General features: G+C 41.6%; 1 protein-coding gene across 6 annotated transcripts in view; it reads right to left on the bottom strand.

Moving 5' to 3' along the window:
• The window catches only part of RASGRP3 (RAS guanyl releasing protein 3), a 128,052-nt gene that overhangs the window by 65,903 nt on the left and 39,175 nt on the right, over positions 1-22,974 (bottom strand). For 2 of the 6 annotated variants that reach the window (XM_032239279.1, XM_032239281.1), the window contains exon 1: positions 17,267-18,055. The exons of 1 other annotated variant lie outside the window; for it this stretch is intronic. The gene's annotated coding sequence lies outside the window, so the exon portion shown is untranslated. Of the gene's footprint in view, positions 1-17,262; positions 18,059-22,974 lie in introns of those variants that run through there. 3 more of the 6 variants (XM_032239285.1, XM_032239284.1, XM_032239280.1) reach the window with 3 other exon arrangements.

Genomic DNA, 22,974 nt, shown 5'->3' with positions numbered 1-22,974 from the left:
GCCCCTTGCTTCTGGTAGACAGCCTTCCCAGTGAAATGAACTCCTAAAGAAGAGGTACACACTCGGCATGAAGCACATCATCCTTCTGGGTGACCTTCATACTTCACTCCGTCTCTGGGGACTCATGAAGACCGGGGCAGGGCGAGCCAGGTGTGGTACAACTGGCTGACCTGCTTCTGTGCTCCAAGGCTCCCATACACCTCCCCAGAACATTTGCTCACTAGAACGTTCCCCTCCTCATCCTGGTCCCTCCATGGATCAGTAAGCATAAGCATAGCTACCTTACGGGCCAGGGCAGCTTCCACGGTAAGAGGCCTGTCTTTGCCCAAGCTGCTATAACAAAACACCATAGACTGGATGGCTTAAACAACAGAAATTGATTTCTCACAGCTCTGGAGGCTGAGAAGAAGTCCCTGGTGAGGACTCTCTTTCTGGCCTGCAGATGGCCACCTTCTTCCTGTGGTGATTTGGCAAACGGTGAGTTACACCACCTTCATCTTTCTTCTACCTTCTCTCTCTCACATGGAAGAGAGAGAGAAGTCTAATATCCCTTCCTCTTATAAGGACACCAGCCCTATCAGAGATTAGAGCCCCACTCTTTGACCTTGTTTAACTGTAATTACCTCCTTACAGGCTCTATTTCCAAACACAGTCACATTAGGGGGTTAAAGCTTCAACATATTAATGTTGTGGGTACAACATTCTGTCCACAGCTAGACTGTCAACCAAGGATTGGAGATCTATATAACCCTGACATCATACGCAGAATTTCCTGTATTTGTGCCTGTGGGCTTCTTTCTAGGGTAAAGGCCCATAGCTTTCCTTGGGGGCTTGAAGGGGGTGTGTAATAAAAGTTTCATGACCTCTACTCAAACACACAAAGGCCAATTGCCCCAGAGGATTTCTGAAGAAGACAAAGGGAAATCGATATTCCTGAGGTTCTACCACTCAATGTCATGTTTTATTACCTTAAAGTAAACGGACTTGCCCAATGCAAAAGGGGAGAAAAAAAGTCACTTCACTTCCTGATTCTCACCATCAGCTGTATGGAGTCACAAAAATTTAAGACACTGAAATTTTAATCTCCTCCCAAGATTCTATGAGCAAGCTCAGACTGAGCATTCACCTCTGAAAATAGAAGGTTTTCTCTTTTGCAGAAGTACCTATGACCCTGTCGAAGTCTAGATCTATTACTCCTTACTCCTGCCCATGAAGCTGCTTCCTTCTCCACTTTGTTCACCTGTTAGCCTTCAGCACCTTGGCCAGATGCTAGAAAGTCTGTTGTGCTCTAGCCTAGGCCTCAGCTAGGGGCTACTGTGCTGTGCTGTCCACCAGCCTCACCCGGCACCTCTCAGTGCAGATGGCTGCAAGGCTGCACAGACAATTATATAATTCTAGCCACATCACAGAAAGACTATCCAGTTGTAGCCTTTCAAATAAGACTTATAACAATGAGGACTGATGATATTTTGTTGGCTCACAAACCAGAAGAGTTCAGGTACAAGTACAATGCAGTCCTCAGACTAAGGAAATTGCTAATACATACAATCTCTACACCATCTTGTGTGCGATTTTGTATGTAGTAAATGTCTTTCTCCACAAAATATTAAAAAACTATTATCTGTGTCTTTTAAAATGATTTGGCAAATAATAGCATTATTTCTATGTTATAAATAAATCAGAATAAAAAAGATTATGTATGAATACATTTCCAATTGATTGCTCAATCTATCCATCAACCAATAAGCAGTTATTAAATAGAATCTTGTTTCTTTTTTATTTCTGGATGACGCTCAAGTGTGTGTTTTTTTTTTTTTTTTTGAGACAGAGTCTCGCTCTATCACCCAGGCTCAAGTGCAGTAAAGCGATCTCAGCTCACTGCAACCTCTGCCTCCCAGGTTCAAATGATTCTCCTGTCTCAGCCTCCCAAATAGCTGGCAATATGGGCACGCACCACCATATGCCCATCTAATTTTTGTATTTTTACTAGAGACAAGGTTTCCGCATGTTGGCCAGGCTGGTCTCAAACTCCTGGTCTCAGGCAATCCACCTGCCTCAGCCTCCCAAAGTGCTGGGATTACAGGCATGAATCATCCTGCCTAGCCTAAGTGTTATCTTTTAATCTAATAAAAGTGTAACTCTGACAGCAAAAGCAGCTAACTCTTACCGTGTCACAGAAAAAAATGTGTCTGTTTTAGGTCCAGTATCCAAATAGTTCTTTACTTACGCAACAAATATGTCTCTACCTTCCAGACATTATGCCAGGGTCTGGGTATCCGGGAGTGAACTAAACAGGCCAGGTGAGAGACTCCTATGTGTAGATCTCTAGTTGCAGTTATGTACACAAATTGGAGCTCCAAGGAAACATCTGGGATTTTATCACCAGGTGAGCAATGGTTCAGATCGCTCATAAGGAAAGTATATAGAGGCAGGACAGGAGGACCCACTTCTAAACCTTGGGCTTTCCTACATCTAGAGGTCAGAGAAAGAAGGAGGAGGAGCAAAGCATCTTGAGGAGCTGCTGTCAGAGAGAAAGAAGGAAAACTTAAAAGCATGCTGTGCCATGAGGCCAGGAATAGAATGAAGGCTGAGGCTGTCAATCATGTTGAATGCTACTGAGAAGTTAAATAAGAAGAGAAAGGGAAACTATCTGCTTTATAAAAATTTAACACAAGGAGGTCACTGGTGACCTTGACAAAGGTAGTTTCACGGAACTGTGGGCAGAGGCTAGGCTGGTGTGAGTGCAAGAGTAAATGAGAGGTAAAGGAACAAAGATAACGTGTGTAGAATACGAGCTTAACAAGTTCGTTTAGAATTGCAGTGAAGAGAAATCGGCAGAGGTTGTGGCAAGCAAAGGATATTTTTTAAGGTGAAAGTTACTGAAGCACACATATGCACTGATGACGATAATCTAGTAGGGGAAGCTGGAAACTCCGAAGGAAGAGAAGATAACCAAAGGGAAGCAGATGGGTTCCAGTTATAATATGAAAGAAGGAAGAAGAACGTGGTTATGAACATGGATAATAGTTATAATTAGTAAGGGGAACATGAAAAAGAATCACATATATCAGAGACATACAGTCATCAGATTGACAGCAAGAGTATATCAAATCAGCCTGCTCTGATGCCCTCAGTTCTCTTTCCTGAGTTTTTGAAGATGAAAAAAGCTAGAAGCAGAGAAATGAACTCCTCAAGTCCCAGGATCAACTGTCCCATAACTTACAACCTAAAGATCCTTTGTTCTGTTCTAATCAACAATGTGTTAGCTGGGAGCAGTGGCTCACACCTGTAATCCCAGCACTTTGGGAGGCTGAGGCAGGAGGACTGCTTGAGTTCACAAGTTCAAGACCAGTCTGGCCAACATGGTGAAATTCCCTTCTCTACAAAAGATGCAAAAGCTAGCCAGGTGGGTGGTGCCTGCCTGTAGTCCCAACTACTCGGGAGACGGAGGTTGCAGTAAGCAGAGATTGCACCACTGCACTCCAGCCTGGGCAACAGAGCCAGACCTTGGGGAAAAAAAAACAAAAACAAAAAACAAACCCCAGCAACAACGACGTATCCCTCATTGCTTTGAATATTTTCCCGCTAAGTATCATTATCCTTGCCTGCCAACATTTGATCTTTTGGACACCAAAGAGTCCTGTCAGCCCATGTTGGGAACTACCCAACTTGGCTTTGCATTCTGAAGGACTGGCTGTTTGACGTCTCATTTCCACTCTGATGCCAAAGCAGCAGTATTTCTGCAAGTGCATTAAGCCATCGCCACTTACTGCTTAGCAGCAGATAAGCAAAAATGTTGCATGTAACTCATCTAAAGTGTCTTTGAAGGTATGTTAGAGTGAGATTTTTAATTGTTTCACATAGATCAGAATTTCTCAATGTTGGTACTATGGACATTTTTGGTTGGATAATTCATTGTTAATGCAGGGCTGTCGTGAGCATTTTAGGATGTTTAGCAGAATCCTTGGTCTCTACCTACTAGATGCCAGTAATACTCTACCACTCCCAGTGAGCCTACCAAAAATAACCCCCGACATTGCCAAATGGTTTTCGGAAGGCAAAATTACTCTCAGTTGAGAACCACTGATACAGACTGATGCCATAACATCAAAATGGAAACCAAAAAAAGCAATCAAACCCCTAAAATCTTTTCTAGTATCAGAATGTCAGTTTCTTGTGTAGGCAAATGCCTGGCCATTTGACCGAGTTTTTCAGTTTCCAAATGAATACTCAATATCTTCATCAACAAAAAAACAGTTGAATGAACATGTCTTTTAGACATCATCTCAACCTGATTTTTAATTCTTGAACCAATCAGCAAGATTTAACATGTCAGAATTTGACATAATGGAGAACATTTCAAAGGTTTCTAGGTCCAAACTTATTCCCCACCTGACTAACTGGCGGATTTTGGCCTTTGTTTTATTCCTGTATTAATCATTTTCAGTTTTATTTTTGCTTTTTGTCATAAGCTGCTTTAATCCTCTTCTGGAGGAAATCAGAGGGTAAATATGAACACAGGCATTTTTTTTTCCCATTGTGTATAAAGAGTTCCTTTTGTGTGTGTGTGTGAGAGCATTTTACCTCTCTTCCTACTGCCCAGCTACCTGGTCCCATTGAGCCTTGAGCAACCTCATAATGACTTGACGTAGAAGGCTTTACCTTTTTACTAGTAAGTCATCTTCTGTGTTGCATTATTACTATTCAGAGTTGTTAGAGGTAAGGAGTGATGCTCAGTGAGACACTATCAGATGTCATTTGTCCTAGAACCAGCTCTGTCAGTTACTGGCAAAAAGCTTACATTTCTAGGTGTCAGTCTCTTCATATTCAAATTCAATTAACATTCACTGAGAGGAACGTGGCTCTGCCAGGACGATACTTGATAGTTCCTCAGGGCTATTCTGCAGTAGGGTGCGGCTGCTCTGGGTGGCAACAACTTTTGAGAATCAAGAGGTTCTCAGTTTTTTGCTTTCATAAATAATCGAGTAAGAATCAGCCATGAATTGTGTTAATCCTTCTTGAATCACAGCTTTTCCCTTTGAGAAAATAAATGTATAAGTTTAATCTCTCTTGTGTAAAATATCAATTCTGCAATAACAAATATTGAACTCTAGTTGGTAATATACATGATAAAATGTTTACAAATGAAATGTACTGCTGTCTGCAACTAATTTTTTTTCTTTTTTTAATTTTAGAGAGAGGGTCTTGCTGTGTCACCCAGGCTGGAGTGCAGTGTTGTGATCATAGCTCACTGTAACCTTGAACTTCTGGGCTCAGGTGATTTTCTGGCCTCAGCTTCCCAGTAGCTGAGACTACAGACACACACTACCACTCCCGACTTTTTTTTTTTTTTTTTTTTTTTTGGCAGAGATGGGGTTTTGCTATATTGTCCAGGATGGTCTCAAACTCCTTGCCTCAAGATATCCTCCCACCTTGGCCTCCAAAAGCACTGGGATTACAGGCGTGGGCCACCATGCTTGGTATTGCAATGGATTTTGAAAAAGAAAAAATAAGATAGACCAATGGACAGATAAATGGATAGATGTGTTAAAAAGCAAATGTAGTACATTTTTAACTGTTGAATTTAATTGGTGGCATATGGGTATTAACTGTAAAATTCTTTCAAATTTTTGGTTTGAGCATTGTCATCATAAAATGGGGGGGTGGAATTCCTCACATTATTCTTAATTTATCTCTTTCAAAAATCTAGTGGTTTGGGATTTGGTGAACAAGTCATGTTCACTGGCCTTATGGCTGTGTAACTATTAATCACATAAACTAAAAAAGTCTCAGTTTTAAGTCTAAGTGGCTCCCCTGTCCCTTTGAACATTTTAGATGCTATTCTCTGTATGTTTCTAAAGTTTTGTTAATGGATTTCTTTCCTTCTTTTCTTTCTTTTTTTTTCCTTTTTTTTTTTTTTTGAGGCAGAGTCTCACTCTGTTGCCCAGGTTCGAGTGCAGTGGTGTGATCTTGGCTCACTGCAACCTCTGCCTCCTGGGCTCAAGCAATCCTCCCACCTCAGCCTCCTGAGTAGTCAGGACTGCAGGCATGCATGCACCACCATGACTAACATTTTAATTTTTGTAGAGGCAGATGATATGGTTTGGATCTGTGTTCCCACCCAAATCTCATGTTGAATTGTCATCCTCAGTGTTGGAGGCAGAGCTTGGTGGGAGGTGACTGGATCATGAGGTGGATTTCTTATGCATCCCTTTGGCACTGTTCTCACAATAGCAGTTGTCACAAGATCTGGTCATTTAAAAGTGTGTGGCTCCTCCCACCTCTCGCTGTTGCTCCTGCTTTTGCCATGTGATGGATGTGCAAGCTCCCACTTGGCCTTCTGCCATGATTGTAAGCTTCCAGATGCCTCCTCAGAAGCAGATGCTGCTATGCTTCCTGTGCAGCCTGCAGAACTGTGAGCCAATAAAACCTCTTTTCTTACAAATTACCCAGTCTCAGGTATTTCTTTATAGCAATACAAGAACAGCCTAATAAACAGCGTCTCCCTGTGTTGCCCAGGCTGGTCTCGAATTCCCGAGCTTATGTGATCCTCCTGCTTCAGCCTCTCAAAGTGCTAGAATTACAAGCATGAAGCACCATGGCTGGCATTAATGGATTTATTAAGGTGGGAGAATCAGAATTATTCCAAATGCTCCGAGTCTCAAAGTTTTGTTGTTGTTTTCCTGAGATGGGATCTCACTATGTTGCCCAAACTGACTCCAAACTTCTGGGATCCAGCAATCCTCCTGCCTTAGCCTTCTGAGTAGCTGGGACTACAGGTGAAAATCTCAAAGTTTTGTTTAAGGGTAATAGGAAGTTTTTTTAAATTTATTTCCAATAGTCTCTGTATGATGCTGAACCAGGCTAACTGCTTTTTAAGGAATCCCTACCTTATATAGGCTAATGGTATACTCATACACTGATTATTCAAATTGAAACATCCAAAATTTCTTTAACTCCCTCGTTTCCTACATACCAATATACAATTAATCTCAAGAACAATCAACTTTACCTTTTAAATAGTTTGAAAATTTTTACATCCTCTCTATTATCATTGTCTTGATTCAAACCTATCTTTGGAATCTTCTTTTGGTCTTCAATATTTTTCTCTCTAATCTGTCCTCCTCATTGCCTTCAGAGATTTTTTTTTTTCCAAAATTGCAATTGTATTATTGTTGTCCTTTTTTTTTTTTTTTTTGAGATGAAGTCTCACTCTGTTGCCCAGGCTGGAGTGCAGTGGCATGATCTTGGCTCACTGCAACCTCCAACTCCTGGGTTCAAGTGATTCTCTTGCCTCTGCCTCATGATTAGCTGGGACTACAGGCATGCATCACCACGCTCAGCTAATTTTTGTATTCTTAGTAGAGACGGGGCTTCACCACGTTGGCCAGGATGGTTTTGATCTCTGTCCTTGTGATCTGCCCACCTCGGCCTCCCAAAGTGCTGGGATTACAGGCATGAGCCACCGTGCCCTGCCAACATTGTGAACTTTTTAGGAGAACTTATGTTTTAGAAACACATACTAAAATATTTACAGATGGAATGATGAAATATCTGGGGTTTACTTCCAAGCTAATACGGGAAGAGGAGAACATGGGTAGGGATATAAATTAAATAAGTGACCATGAATTGAAAATTGTTACAGTTAGATAATAAATGGGGGTTCATTATACTATTTTGCCTATTTTTGTATATGGTTGAAATTTTCCATTACAAAAAGGATTCTTTTGACTCTAAACAGTTCTCAAAAATACGTATATGCTTCAGAAGGGTAAACCCTGCTGTTAACATCCTGGAACTATCTTATCTTTGCCCCTTTTCTCCCCTCCCTCCTCCAACACGTATCCCATGATTCAGCTCTATCAAGTTACATGTTGTTCCTGGAATGTACTTTTTCAAATATACCCCTTTTCTTCTTGAACAATGACTTTGTATCCTTTTATATCCAGCTTAAATGTGACCAACCGTAGGGAATCTTTCCTGACTCATCCCAATACAGTTAGCTATCTCCTTTCTCTGAATTCCCACAGAACATTTTGGGAACATCCTGTTTTACAAAATACACATTTATGTAAGATGATTATTGTAACCTTTTAAAAATATTGATCTGTTAAACAGTAAAATCCTATGGGATAAATTCCATATTCTTCATGTTTGTGCAATACACAGCACAAAAGCATATGTTTAGAAATACCAAGTGAGTCCTTTGTAGGGACATGGATGAACCTGGAAACCATTATTCTCAGCAAACTGACAGAAGAGCAGAAGATCAAACACCACATGTTCTCACTCATAGGCGGGTGTTGAACAATGAGAACACATGGACACAGGGAGGGGAGCACTACACACTGGGGTCAGTTGGGGGGAAAAAGGGGAGGGACGGTGGGGGGGGGGGAGGCTGGGGAGAGATAGCAGGGGGAGAAATGCCAGATGTAGGTGATGGGGAGGAAGGCAGCAAATCACACTGCCACGTGTGTTCCTATGCAACAATTTTGCAAAACCTAAATTGCAATAAAATAAATAAAATGGGGAAATGCATTAAAATAAATAAATAAAATAAATAAATAAAATAAATAAAATGCAATAAAATAAATAAATGGGGGAAAAAAAAAAAAAAAGAAATACCAAGTGAGGCCGGGCGCAGTGGCTCACACCTATATTCCCAACACTTTGGGAGGCTAAAGCGGGCAGATCATTTGAGGTCAGGAGTTCAAGACCACCCTGGCCAACATGGTGAAATCCTGTCTCTACTGAAAAAAAAAAAAATACAAAACTTAGCTGGGTGTGGTGATGGGTGCCTATAATCCTAACTACTCAGGAAGCTGAGGCAGGAGAATTGTTTGAACTAGGAGGCAGAGGTTGCAGTAAGCTGAGATTGCACCACTACACCCCAGACTGAGTAACGCAGTGAGACGCCCTCCCCAAAAAAAATAGAAATACCAAGTGAATCCTCTTGTATGAAAATATATTCTGAATTTTGTCCCTTGACTTTTGTTACCTAAATGTAAATCCTGGCTCCTACTAGACTGTACTTCCTGAAGTTTTGGTTGAGGAAAATTTTTAAAACTGGTGACTAAAGCTCAAAACAATTTTCCAAATATGTTAGCCTCTCATCTACAAGTTAGATATGTGATGGTATTCCAAACAGTTGCAGAATTTTATGCATGACACATGTCTCCGTCATCTTTGTAGTTGAAAAAGACAAACCTTCAATTCTTACATAATAAATCCACCATCACTGGCTTAAGTCAACCAAAGTTCCCGCAACTTCCAAAGAGAGGTTGAAAGCAGTATTTCTTCTAAAAACATAAAGAATTAAAATAGCATAAGATATTTTACACTGGTTCTGCTTCAAGGTCTGCTTGGCCCTTTTATCGATCTGTAATCATGGCCCTAAGAAACATTTTATGGGATTGAATATGATTGTCCCTCTTGGTGCCAATATTATGTCACTTCTTATAAAAACCAAATATATTTTAAAGCAAACTGTCACTGCTAGTTAATCAGCTAGTCCAACGGTCATGATCTTTTTCATACCTGTCACCATCTGAGATAGTATAATGATTTTTGAGCATAGCCAGAGGCTTAGCTCTGCAGGAGCACCCTGCCAAAGACACAGAGCGGCACAGTTGAGAGAACACCTCAATAATAAAAACTGAATGTGTTCTGGGCAGAAGCTAAAGAGAGACTGCAGGGTACAACCACAAATCCGCAGAGTCCTAGGATATTTCTTTGTCCTGCAGTATCCTTTTAATAGAAATGAGTATGCATTAACGCATGACATGACATAATGTCAATTGCATGACAAGGACAGCAGAATCCCAACTCCACAGAATGCTTCCCTTTTCAAGAGGGCATCATCAGTTTTAACATAGACATAGTGAGAGACAGTGTGATTGGATGAAAAAGGCACCTACTGTGTTTCCAGGCAGACTAGGACTAGACTCTTACTGGCTTGTGACCTTCTGTAAGATATATGACTTCTCTAAAATTTATTTTTCTCTTCTGCAAGAGTGCTAATGATGGCTACCTCTGAGTGATGTGAAAATAAATGTTATTTCCTCTCTCAATAGCAGACACAAGAGAAGGAAAGTAGATTCAGAATCAAGAGTGACTAGGGAGAGAAATGGATTACAGAGAAATCTCTCCAGCACCACCATTCAGACTGGGCACTGTCCTTGCCATAAAAAAATAACAATCTCTAAAACATCCTGTCAACTCATATGATTTTGAATGGCAAGCATTCCATGCATAAGTGGAATACTTTCTACTTTTAAAAAACAGAACTGAAAGCTGAGCAGAGTCCAAAGTTCAGTCAAATAAAACTCATGATATGAGTTTTCCAGAACCAAATATGGAGATTTTACCCAATTCTTCAATTTAAAACTGTTTAAAATTCTTGAGCAGTTTATGAGCTCCAGAAATCTGTATTAACTCGAGGCTTGAAGAGATTCATCCCTGATAGTCACAAGCAAGTTGTTAAAGTGTGGCCAGAAGAGGACATTTCTTCTTTACTCCTTTCATCCTAGGTCTAGGGAGTTCTGTAAAACCAACCCATGTGTGCCAATTCCTAGGAAGGAATCCTCCTGGTACCTTCCCAATGTTAGTTTACGTAAAAGACTCCAAGGAAACTTGGTTCAGCCAAATTTGAATTGCTGGATGGAGGAGAAATTTTACTTTCTCAAAAAAAAAAACAGAGAAGTGACTGAGCCAATTTTTTTTTAATGGAGTCTGGTTCCATCACAGATTGATCACCTGTTTGCCTGAGTTATTCTGTAGCTTGTCACCTCCCCTTTTGGTCAATTTATTAATTATTAAGGTCTCTACCATAGTACAAACACCCAGATGGGAAAAGGACAAGCAATTAAAACCATATACACACACTCAAATCAGTTACTTGTGATTTTTTTTTTTTTTTTGAGACAAAGTCTTGCTCTTGTCACCCAGGCTGGAGTGCAATGACACAATCTCAGCTCATTGCAGCCTCCACCTCCTGGATTCAAGCGATTCTTCTGCCTCAACCTCCCAAGAAGCTGGGATTACAGGCACACGCCACCACACCCAACTAATTTTTGTATTTTTAGTAGAGGCAAGATTTCGCCATGTTGGCCAGGCTTGTCTCGAGCTCCTGACCTCATGATCTGCCTCCCTCGGCCTCTAAAAGTGCTGGGATTGCAGGCATGAGTCACCACACCAGCCTTGTCTGTGATTTTTGAGACAATTAAACAATAGAAAAGTAGTGACTAGGTGGGGTGTGGTGGTTCACACCTGCAATTCCAGCACTTTGGGAGGCCAGGGTGGGTGGATCACTTGAGGTCAGGAGTTCAATACCAGCCTGGCCAACATGGCAAAACTCCATCTCTACTAAAAATACAAAAATTAGCTGGGCGTGGTGGCGAGTGCCTATAGTCACAGCTACTCAGGAGGCTGAGGCAGGAGAATCGCTTGAACCCAGGAGGTGGAGGCTGCAATGAGCCGAGATTGCACCACACCACTCCGGCCTGGGTGACAGAGTGAAAATCCATCTCAAAAAAAAAAAAAAAAAAAAAAAAAACCAGTAAGTGAAACATGCTTCTGGGATTAGATATGAATTTATTTTTTTACATATTATTTTTCCCACATTACTAGTTCTCTGTCAAAGTTGCACCTGGAACATGCTCAGAGCTGAAACTCTAAGAACACTTACAATACTTTAGCAAATCAGTGGCATAATGATCTTGGCAAGGGGCTTAGAACCTATTGTGGGGTAGAGATCAATGCACCTAAACCAACACTAAGTTAAATGTAAAGATAGGGCAGCATTTGGCAAATAGAGACTTTAGAAAATCTACCCAAATAGAAACTTAAAAGATGGGATATCTGCAGCCACAGAAATCATTTATACATTGAGTCGAATCTTCACTTACAACAGGGGCATTAAACTTTCTATTACCCCAAATTCTACAGACTATAATCCAGGAAGGTATATTTTTATCTTACTATTTCTTTTTTTTAAAAATCATATTTCCCCTTTGTCCTCTTGAAAAGTGAAGAAAGTTCTGATGATTACAGTCATCACTAAAGAAAAATGCTCTTTGGGTCAGTTCAGAAATTAAATGTTTTTCAGGATATTTTTTAATTCAAAGAAGGCTATCTTTCACATTCATACTCAGAAGTTGCTTTAGAAAGAAACACTATAACAGCAACTCTTGTCACAAAGCTGTTCACATGTTTTTCCCCTACCTCTAAGCCCTGGCCATTACAATGCGCACTGTAAAACCATCAGGCAACATGCACTGCCATTTTTATGCCCTTGACAACACTCTGATGATGCTGTCATAGGATGAATTGAATTGCCACATGGGGAAATTGACAGATACTGAAGAGTCTCCATTATTCTAGCAAGTTAAGACTCTCTCAGTTGTGGGCAGATAATTGTGCAGAGGGAAATGATCACAGTGGACACAATTCACGGTGGCTAGAGTGTGCTATACCACCATAGGAATACAGGTGCTGTACCCAGGCAGAACTTTCAAGAATGCCAATGGTTTTGTTGGGCAAGGAGTGTGCAGGCTGAAGAGCAGAATGCAGTTTTCATATCTCAGGAAACAACCACATGGTCTCTAAAAGCTGAATGTTACATCATGCCATGTTGGTATAACCCCAACTTGACCACATGAGTCCTTCAAGGGAGAAAAGTGATCACTTAAGTTTCTTTAAAAATATTACCCTAAGATGGCTAGGTGCAGTGGCTCACACCTATAATCCCAGCACTTTGGGAATCTGAGGCGGGTAGATCACCTGAGGTCAGGAGTTCAAGACCAGTCTAGCCAACATGGTGAAACCTCATCTCTACTAAAATTACAAAAATTAGTTGAGCGTGGTGGCACAATGCCTGTAGTCCCAGCTACTTAGGAGGCTGAGGCAAGAGAATTGCTTGAACCTCGGAGGCAGAGGTTGCAGTGAGCCAAGATCATGCCACTGCACTCCAGCCTGGGCAACAGAGTGGAATCCTGTCTCAAAAAAAAAAAAAAAAAAAAAAATTACCCTAAGCAAATACTGTGTCTGCAGACTAAGCTGACCCTGTTTCCAAAGTCAGACATCCACAGGCTTTGGAAATATCATGAGTGGCATGTCACAAATCAGTTATCTGTTCACTCTTTGCCTATCAAAAGAGAATACAAATTATACAACTTTTTATCAACAATGATAATTCCACAGATTATGAAAGTGCATGGTCATGAAATACTTGAAATTGATCTTTCTCTGAAAGATAGTACAAATAATAGAAAAAGCCTGGCACTTGGAGTCAGTAGACAGGAGATATAACTGAGCTCTGACAGTTACTTTTCCCATGGCCATAGACAAGTCACTCATTTTCTCTTGCCCTGTTTCCTCTCTGAAAACAATGGTGATGGTATCCTCCCTCTTTCATGGGATTGTGGCAAAGTGCAAGCAAGTGCTTTACGCCAGCATATATAAATGCAGAGGTTTGTCTTCTCAATCCCAAAGATGCGCTCAAAGATCGAAGCACAGTGACTCTACACACCACGGACTCTGAAGCAATAATAATCACTTGAAACAGCAAAAACCGCAAAGACTTCAAATCTCATAGAGTAGTAGGGACATGACACTGAAGCTGTTAACTCCAGGGGCTGTAAGTGACCCATCAATACCAAGGGAAAGGAGGAGCCAAGAAACGTAACTTTTTAGAAGCAGATGTCTTTAAAACAAACAATTGGGCAAAAATGAAGAAACAAAATAGGTATTGTATCCCAGAATTTGTTTCCTTATTGTAAAAGAATCCCCCAGAACCAATTGAGCATTTTATTTTCTTTCAAACTAGCTCTAGAGTATGACTTGTGGACTCTGTCATGATTCTGAGTCCACTTCATGTGTCCCCATATAACACCCTCTGTACAATGCCAATTTCTACGGAAATGAGCAATTCCTAGCAAGAACTGGAGGCAATTCCCAGTGGTTGTGCTCTAGCAAACCACATCACTTACTACTACAGAGTTGGGTTTAGCTTTAGAGGCAGCAGGCAGGTGAGATTAAAGATTAAACATTCTTTTTTCATGCTATAAATAACTTGATCTTCAAAATGTGTAATCTTGTCAGCACGACCTTGCAGAAACATTGGTAACTTTCTCAGAGATATCTACATGTGGGGTAAGTGCTTGATTTTCCTGATTAATCAAAGGTCCCCTGCTGATTAAGTACTACCTGGTGCTCTTTCTCCTTATCTCCAACCCAAATTTTGAAACTTAAGCTAAAGTGGAGAAATGTGGACAGCTAAATGACATTCTTAAAAGGATTCAGGAGGCAGGTTTCTGTAAGGGTTCTGTGTGCCTGATGACCCAGAAAATCCACAGGTTCATGGCCCACTGATGAGACAGTCAGCGTTTTAGATATGCAAGTGGTGTGCAGAGAAGTGTGACTAAGGGCGAATGGCAGGTGTGGGCAGCAGAGAAAGGCACATCTCTCCTCCCTCTCCACTGTCAGCTCGTCCCCTGCCCTGTGACCCACCCCCTACAGCCACAGCTCAACTAAACGGAGCACAGTGACAGAGTACATGGTTTCTATTCATCAGCAACCTACTCAGACAACCAGCCTTCCAGGCTGAGCCACAGGAAACGGGTCTGCTAATAGCTTTATCAACACTAAGCCAGCTATTTGGGGTGGGGCATGGGTGGAGTGGCTGTCCTCCAAAGGAAAGGAGTGACAGGAAAAATGGAGGGAAAGGCCAGAAGGGGCGTGGGAGCCATGTGCTGGAGGTTAATAACAAAGTTCCAGTCGCCGTTCTTACCAACATGAGGACCATCGCTGAACTATTTTCAAAGAGAAAAACACGCCACCAGCCAGTGATCCTATAGAGCCTGGGCTTGGATTGTCACAGGGGGAAACCCAGCCCTTCCTGTAACGGAGAGCTCAAAAAGGCCATAACACACATTGTGTGTGTAATCATACTGTGCTGGAGATGCTCTCATTTGCATGTCGTGAGTTTTTGGATTTAAACTGGTGGGATTCCACTTTTATTTTTTAATGTGTACAGGTTCTAAAGTCAGATCTAGATGTCCCTCCTGTCTGTGTCACGTATGGTCAAGTGACTAAAGGGTTTCTGAACCTCTGGAATAATAACATATAATACAGAGTTATTGTGAGGAGACTGAAAATAAACACACTGGCTTAGCACATCATTTGGCATAGTAAGTGCACAATAAATGTAAGGGACTGTTATTAGTGTGAAAATTATGATGGTAATAGCAGAAGCCTTGAGCTCTCTCTCTTGGCTCTGCACTGTGACTCTGATAAATTTGCTACAGTTTCCTCATCTTTGAAATGAGAGTTAAATTCACCTTCTATCATTCCTATCCAGGTCAAAAAGTTTTTGACTCAGTGGATGTACTATCTACAAGTAAAATAATTACTTTTTATTATTTTGCTATTAATATTTTGAAAAGTCAGGGTATTATGGGTTTTTTGAAATAGTCTATTGGCTTTCAAAAAATACAGCAGTTGGATAATTCAAAGAATCACTGACTCCCATTTAGACATTCCCTTCTCTTATGGGACGCTCAGTGATTCCAGAGACACAATTTCATCAGACAGTTCTTTTCCACTACCAATTCTATGGAAAAACTGAAACTATACCAGAAACCAACTCTCTAAAGAATGACCCAGGAGGACCGCCAGCTTCCAGCAGTCAGACAGGGAAGTCACAGGCCACATGGCCACGGCCTGACCCAAGAACCTCATACAAATGCCATAACAAGGAACAGAGAAATGGGACTATTTTTCTTCATTGGCCACTCTAGGTTTTGTGGATTCTTCTACATTGCAAGGAAAAGAAGGTGGAGAACTTCTCGATGTCAAACTAGCCATTTGTTTAAACAAGGGCATTGGAAGCTGCTTCCATCAGACAACATTGGTTGCTGCAGTACTCAAGACCCATTGTGTTGAGGGAAACTGGACCGCAGAAGTGGTGTGCCCCGGGTCATTTTTAATCTATTCTCCACAAACAACAGGGGGTGGTGAAGGTGGAGAGAGACGTGTTCCCTCACGGTAGGAGGTAGAGGGTAAAAGAAAATTGTATAACTTGAGCCTGTAGGAGAATCCATTTGTCACACGAGGAAGTAAGCGCACTCCAGGGTTGTCCTAGGCTTATCAGAAGCAAAATAATGATTTGGTAAGACTTCAAATAAAAACAGCCCCTCTCTGTTCACCCTCCTTGACGTCCATGCAATCTCCAGAAACAGGAACCTGTTTGGTATCTCCCTGCAGCCTCTGATTCAAAGACCTGTCGAGGTTTACGTCATCAGTTCACAGCTCTGCCCTCTCTCTTTTCCCCTATTGCCTATCCTCTGAAGCATTCCGTCTGGTGACTACCAAGGAAGGACAAAAGTCACTGAACAACCATGGTGCTTGGCTTGCTGCTCTCCCAAGAACAAGCACCATTACTGCTGAATGAGCCTGAGGAAGAGCCGGTCCTCCCAGAGTTAATCATCAGCTGCAGGCAATGCTTTCCCCAGCCAGGTCATAAACAAGGAAGAAACAGCCCGAGCATCAAGAAAACACTAAAACAAGGAAGACCAGGAGCAGCTGAACATTTTAGTTTTAAAGTAATGAACGTGAATTAGCCTGTTTGGGGCGGGGGCAGGGGCGGGGGCACGGGAAAGTAGCTATAAAATACAGCTTTCAATTAGTTGGAAAGCAGGCAAGAAATCTAAATATAATTCCTAATGTGAATATAAATATTATTTTGTCAATTTTCTATATTGCAGACAGTTCTACATAGTTAAATGAGATATTCTCAAAAATTGAATAGGAAAAGTCAAGTCAACCATACAATAAATTCACAAGTCATTTTAAACAACTATGTTTTCAGGTTTCAGTGGTGGAAACAGATTAAAATCAAATGTAGTCATCAACTCACTTCAATGAAGTCTCTACTTCATAACCTGAATCTTGGCTTTGAATCTAAACACCATGGACCAGAAAACTCTTTAACACTGGGAAACAAACTTGGTATTTCCTAGACAGGAGTGAACCCACATGCCCCGTGTATCCTCAAAGCTATCACACCATTGCCGAAAATAACAAGCTCTAAAAAAGGGCTGTAAAAACACCAATGGCTGCTAACAGGTACAAATAAAATATCTCCTTCTATCATGCCAGAGGGAAACCACAATCAAAATCAAAAGTTGTTGGTGGCTTGCAACACACACACACACACACACACGGAGAGAGAATGAAAGAGAGAGAGGAAAGTTCTCCAGTTACTTACTGGGGTGGTTTTGTCGCGGTATTTTTCACATCAGCACTCTGCCTGTCCAGCTGCCAAGTGCCGGAGCACGCCGAGAGCAGCTGTTTCCTTCAGGCTGGGGCTCTGAGTCCTAACCAGTCACATGCACCTCCTGATAAATACCGCCTGCCACCGTGCCAGGAGGTCAAAAACTGAAGATCATTCTTCTCCTCACTCACAAACTGCCTCATAACCCCTGAGTTGGCTCAGCCATCTCATGAGCCTGCAGAGCAGGACATTCCACAATTTGTTTTCCTTTAGTGACAAAAGCCAAACAGCTGATAAGTCACACTGGAGGGCAGGTCACTACAAGTGGAAAGTGAAACGTGTGTGTGTGCAGGGGAGTTGGGGAGACCGGCTGGCTCCGTGCTCTCTCCTCTCACGCAGGTTTTCACTGGGGCTCTCGAACAGCAAGAGAAAGGATTGGGAACTCGGACAGCAGGTGGAAGCTGTTCTGAGGTCCAGGTGACTCCGGAGCACAACTGCTTGGTTTCGTTTTCTCGGAATCCCAGGCTCCAGTTTGTTAGATAAGCCGCAAGCCTGACTAAGTGGCTGGGACTGGGGCAGGCAGACTCTCACCATCTGAGAATGCTTAGGTTAGATTTCCAAGTCCCGGGCTCCTGAGCCAGGGCACGCTGAGGGGCAAATATGGGAGGGGTTAATGAAGACTATCAAAGGCAGCTTTATCTAAAGAGCTCGTGGAAGTGATTTCAGCTAGTTTAAGACCGAACTTCCGCATGGCTATCTGTTGGATTGCATCAAGCAGTTGAGATTATCAGCGGGTGTGAGTGCAAACAGAAATTATCACCAAGTTTACAACACACTTTACAGACGCGCGCTGCTGCCCCCTTTGGTGTGCTGGGAACTTGAACCAAACTGCGGTTTTCTGTCCTGCTCACAAACGTTGCAAACCATCCCTGATGTTTTGTTGGATTCAGATGTCTCCCCCGAGCTGGTGTTCGCACCCTTCCCTTTTCATCCTCCTTTCCCAGGAAAGCCCTTGGAGTATCTGACTTTGCTTGGTGTCCGACCTTAGGTATCTGACTTCTTAGAATAGTAAGGGTGACGCTTCCCCAAATCAGTGTCTGAGCCAGCCCTTCAGGTAGAGATATGACACAGAGGCAGCCTATTTGGTAAAGTGAACACCTAAAAAAGATGGTTAAAGTCCCCCAGGGGATTTCTGAACCATAATGAGCCTGTTAAACTATCGACCCTGATTTTTAGTATGCAATAGCTTACTCAATATAAGCGCGGTGTGAGTAATCTTTTATATTTAGGCTTTGTCTCATAATTATTTACAGTGTTAATCAAACCAGAAGTTTTCCCCCTTATAGAAGATACAGTGTTTTCTAGAATAACAGAAAAAGACAAAAAACCCTCAGTCTCATCATACTATCAGGGGAGTAATTTGTTGTTAGCTTGCGAGAGCCCAAAGAGCAGGAAAAAACTTACAAAAGGAAAATTTTGTAAGCACCAAAAGAAATCCCTTTCTCAGCATTTGAAGTTAGTAATAGAAGTAAACTTCAGGTATAAAAATGCAATGCACTAAAATACACATTACCTTCACAGGCATTTTTGCTTATGTGTTGATGTGACAATCTTCAATCAGAAACAGAAAAAGAGGCCTATTGAGGATTTGAAACATTATTTTGATTTGCTTACCCTCTTGTATTTACAGTAATGTGAACTTTTGTGATCTGATGGCATCCATCAGTCATTTTATTTACAATTGACTGAGTTAAGGATTCTGATGATCCATTGCATGCCACATAAAGAGAGACTTCTAGAAACTCTTCAATGACCAACAGAGACAACAGCCTCAGGAAAGTTAAGTTGTATTAGTCCATTCTCACATTGCTATGAATACCTGAGACTGGGTAATTTATATAAAGAAAAGAGGTTTAATTGGCTCATGGTTCTGCAGGCTGTACAGGAAGCATGATACTGGCATCTCCTTGGCTTCTGAGGAGGCCTCATGAAATTTACAATCATGGTGGAAGGAAAAAGGGGAGATGTGTCACATGGCTGGAGCAGAAGCAAGACAGAGAGGGGCTCTTTTAAATGACCAATACTTGCCAGAATTCACTATTGGCTTGGTGGTGGTGGGGGGGTATCTTAAGCCTATAATCCCAGCACTTTGGGAGGCCAAGACGGGTGGATCACCTAAGGTCACGAGTTCAAGACCAGCCTGGCCAACACGGTGAAGCCCTGTCTCTACTAAAAATACAAAAATTAGCCAGGCATGGTGGCATGTAATCCCAGCTACTCGGGAGGCTGAGACAGGAGAATCACTTGAACCTGGGAGGCAGAGGTAGCAGTGAGCTGCAATGGTACCACTTGCACTCCAGCCTGAGCAACAGAATAAGACTCTGTCTCAAAACAAACAAACAAAAAACAAAAAAAACTCACTCACTGTCACGAGAACAGCACCAAGAGGATGGTACCAAACCATTAATGAGAAATCTGACCCCATGATCCAATCACCTCCCATTGGGCCCTACCTCCAACATTGGGGATTACATCTCAACATGAGATTTGGGTGGGGACCACATCCAAACTATGTCATAAGTATAGATCAGGACTCTCCAACCCCCATGCCATGGACAGGTACCTGTCCATGGTCTGTTAAGGGGCCAGGCCGCACAGTACGAGGTGAGCAGCAAGCAAGTGAGCACGACCACCTGAGCCCTGCCTCCTATCAGAATAGCTGTGGCATTAGAGTCCCATAGGAACATGAGCCCTATTGTGAACTGTGCATGTGAGGGATCTAGACTGCATGCTCCTTATGAGAGTCTAATGCCTGATGATCTGAGGTGGAACAGTTTCTTCCTGAAACCATCCCCATCTCTCCACTCCCAGTCTGTGGAAAAATTGTCTTCCATACCTGGTGACAAATAGGTTGGGGAGCACTGGTGTAGAGATTCTTTTCTAGTTCTTTTTTTTTTTTTTTTTTTTTGGAAATGGAATGTTTCACTCTGTTGTCCCAGACTAGAGTACAGTGGTGTGATCTTGGCTCACTGCAACCTCTACCTCCTGGGTTCAAATGATTCTCCTGCCTCAGCCTCTTGAGTACCTGGGATTACAGGCACATGCCACCATGTGCAGCTAATTTTTTTTTTTTTTTTTTTTTTGTATTTTTAGTAGAGATAGGGTTTCATCATGTTAGTCAGGGTGGTCTTGATCTCCTGACCTTGTGATCCATCTGCCTTGGCCTCCCAAAATGCTGGGATTACAGGCATGAGCCACCGTGCCCAGCTCTTTTCTAGTTCTATAGCCAGGAGAGGAAGGGATGGATCCTAAATCCTTCCTATGAAGCAAACTCTTAACACAGAGGCCAAGACCCAGGACCCTTTCAGTCAGAGTCCAGGAGTTTGACTAAAGGTTCTACAATGACACAGCCTTGCAAAGAAATGGGGAGATCCCATCTTTCTGCCCATACTCCCTACCAGTTCCAAGCATTGCCTTTGACTCAAGAAGAGGTTCCCTCTTCCTGTCAAGAGGCCACTTCCCGCCTGGGCTTTGTGTCTCACCCTGTGCCTCCCACCTGTTTAGGACTCTCAGCAACAGCCATGTCTTCTCTCCCTCTCAGCTCACACTCCTCATTAGCTAAACACTCTAAAGTTCTCACATTGTCTTTATATCTTAACAACGATCTTTTTGATCTTTTGCTCTTTTAATTACTGCCCTAACTCCTGCATTTCCTCCACAACTAAGCTCCTGAAAAAATACGTATCTCCACTATCTCACATCCCATTTGGTCTCAATCTGCTTGTGGCTTGGCTTTTTGTCCCCCACTTCACTGAAACTGCTCTTCCCAAGTCCCCAAAGACCAAGGGCAACTGACACTTTCTTGCTTTTATCTTACTTGACCTTTTGGCTCTATTTTACCCAACTGACCAAGCACCCCTTGCAAAGCTCTCCCATGGTTTCTATAAAATTTTACTATCTCCTTTATCCTCTGGTCTGGACTTCTCTTCTGCTATCTGCACCTTAAGTGTAAAAATCTTCTCTTCTCGTCTTGCACTCTTAACATCCCTCATATGTTCTGATTTATTACTGAAGGGCTACTGTGATTTCCTAATTCATCACCTTGCCTCCAGAAAGCCTGTCTCTGCTCTCAATGTATGTCTTACACTTTAGGACTGAAAGCCTCTTGGGGTCATCTTAGGCAAGCTTGTATTCCCAGAACCTACGATAGTGCTTGACTCCCACTCTAGCTGGCTGCTGCTTTTGTACATTTTGCTGCGGTTGCATATCTTTCTGTATTATAATTAGGTCTACATTTGTCTATATTCCACCCAAACTTTATCAAACTAAGAGAAAGCTTATGACTTATTCATTATATATCCTACAATGCCTGATACAATGCCTGGCATGTATGAGACATGTGGTGGAAACAATGCTCAATGAATAAATGAATAATTAGAGAGAAGGATCTTCTGTCCAGCCCATTAAGAAAAAATATAAGAAAAATTTGCAAAACTTGATTCTATATTAGGCTACCCAAAAAATTCAAGTAATTTATTTCCAAAAGAAATTGGCCATATTCTATGATCACACTGTAATAAAACTAAACATTAATTACAGAAGTATAAGTCAAAAAGACCCCAAGCTCTCGGGGAAACTTTAGAGTTCTTTTTTTTTTTTTTTTTTTAAATCATTGATTGGAGAATAAATTAAAACCACAACTACAGAACGAATGCTTAGAAGGAAGGTTTCAATGATGAGAATACCACATGTCAAATATTGGGAGACATAGCAAAATAATAATTAGAAGCAAACTGACCCAAGAAGAAGTCAAAACACAAATCAGTAGCCGTGGAAAAATGTAAAAGTTAATAAGAAGTTATTTCCAAATAAAGCTTTTAGTCCAGATTACTTACACAATCAAGTTCTCTCTGAGCTTCAAGCACAATGAATTCCCTTGGCCATATGAAGTGTTCAAGTGGACAAAAGTAACAGAAAGCTAACATAATACCCCAACTTAAAAAAAATGATAAAGCATAATAAAGAAAATCACAGACTAACTTCATGTGTAAACATAGTTACTCTAAAGATGTAAAAAATAAGGCTGGGCATAGTGGCTCACCCCTGTAATTCCAGTGCTTTGGGAGGCCAAAATGGCAGGATCACTTGAAGCCAGGAGTTTGAGATCAGCAGGGGCAACGTAGCAAGACCCCATCACACACACACAAAAATAGCCCAGCGTGATGGCAGATGCCTGCAGTCCTACCAACTTAGGAGGCTAGGGCAGGAGAATTGCCTGAGCCCAGGGATTCAAAGCTGCAGTGAGCTATGATCACACCACTGCACTCCAGCCTGGGCAACAGAGAATAACTTTTGGATTGCCACAATAATCTTGAAAAGTCATTCGATAAAATTCAATGTCAATTTTTTAATTAGTAAAACAAAGTTAAAAGACTTGTTTTTCACATGATACTCCATCTCAAATCACACACAGGCATCATACTTAATGATAAACTACTAAAAGTATTCATGCTAAAATCAGAAACAAGAAAAGGATGCTCATTATCACTACCATCCATTTAGCACTGTTCTAGACATTTGAGCCATTGTAGCCATGCAAGAAAAAGAAACTAAAGAAGAATTTTATGAGAAAAATGGAGATGAAAATATTCAACCTGCATATTGAGTAATGTTCATTTTCTCAGTAGAACAAACTAAAATTT

Source organism: Sapajus apella, unplaced genomic scaffold (genome assembly GCF_009761245.1).
Source record: "Sapajus apella isolate SASKATOON/1434 unplaced genomic scaffold, GSC_monkey_1.0 scaffold44, whole genome shotgun sequence".
Classification (NCBI taxonomy): domain Eukaryota; kingdom Metazoa; phylum Chordata; class Mammalia; order Primates; family Cebidae; genus Sapajus; species Sapajus apella.
Note: the sequence above shows the minus strand (reverse complement) of the source record. Positions and strands in the feature narration are given on the sequence as shown.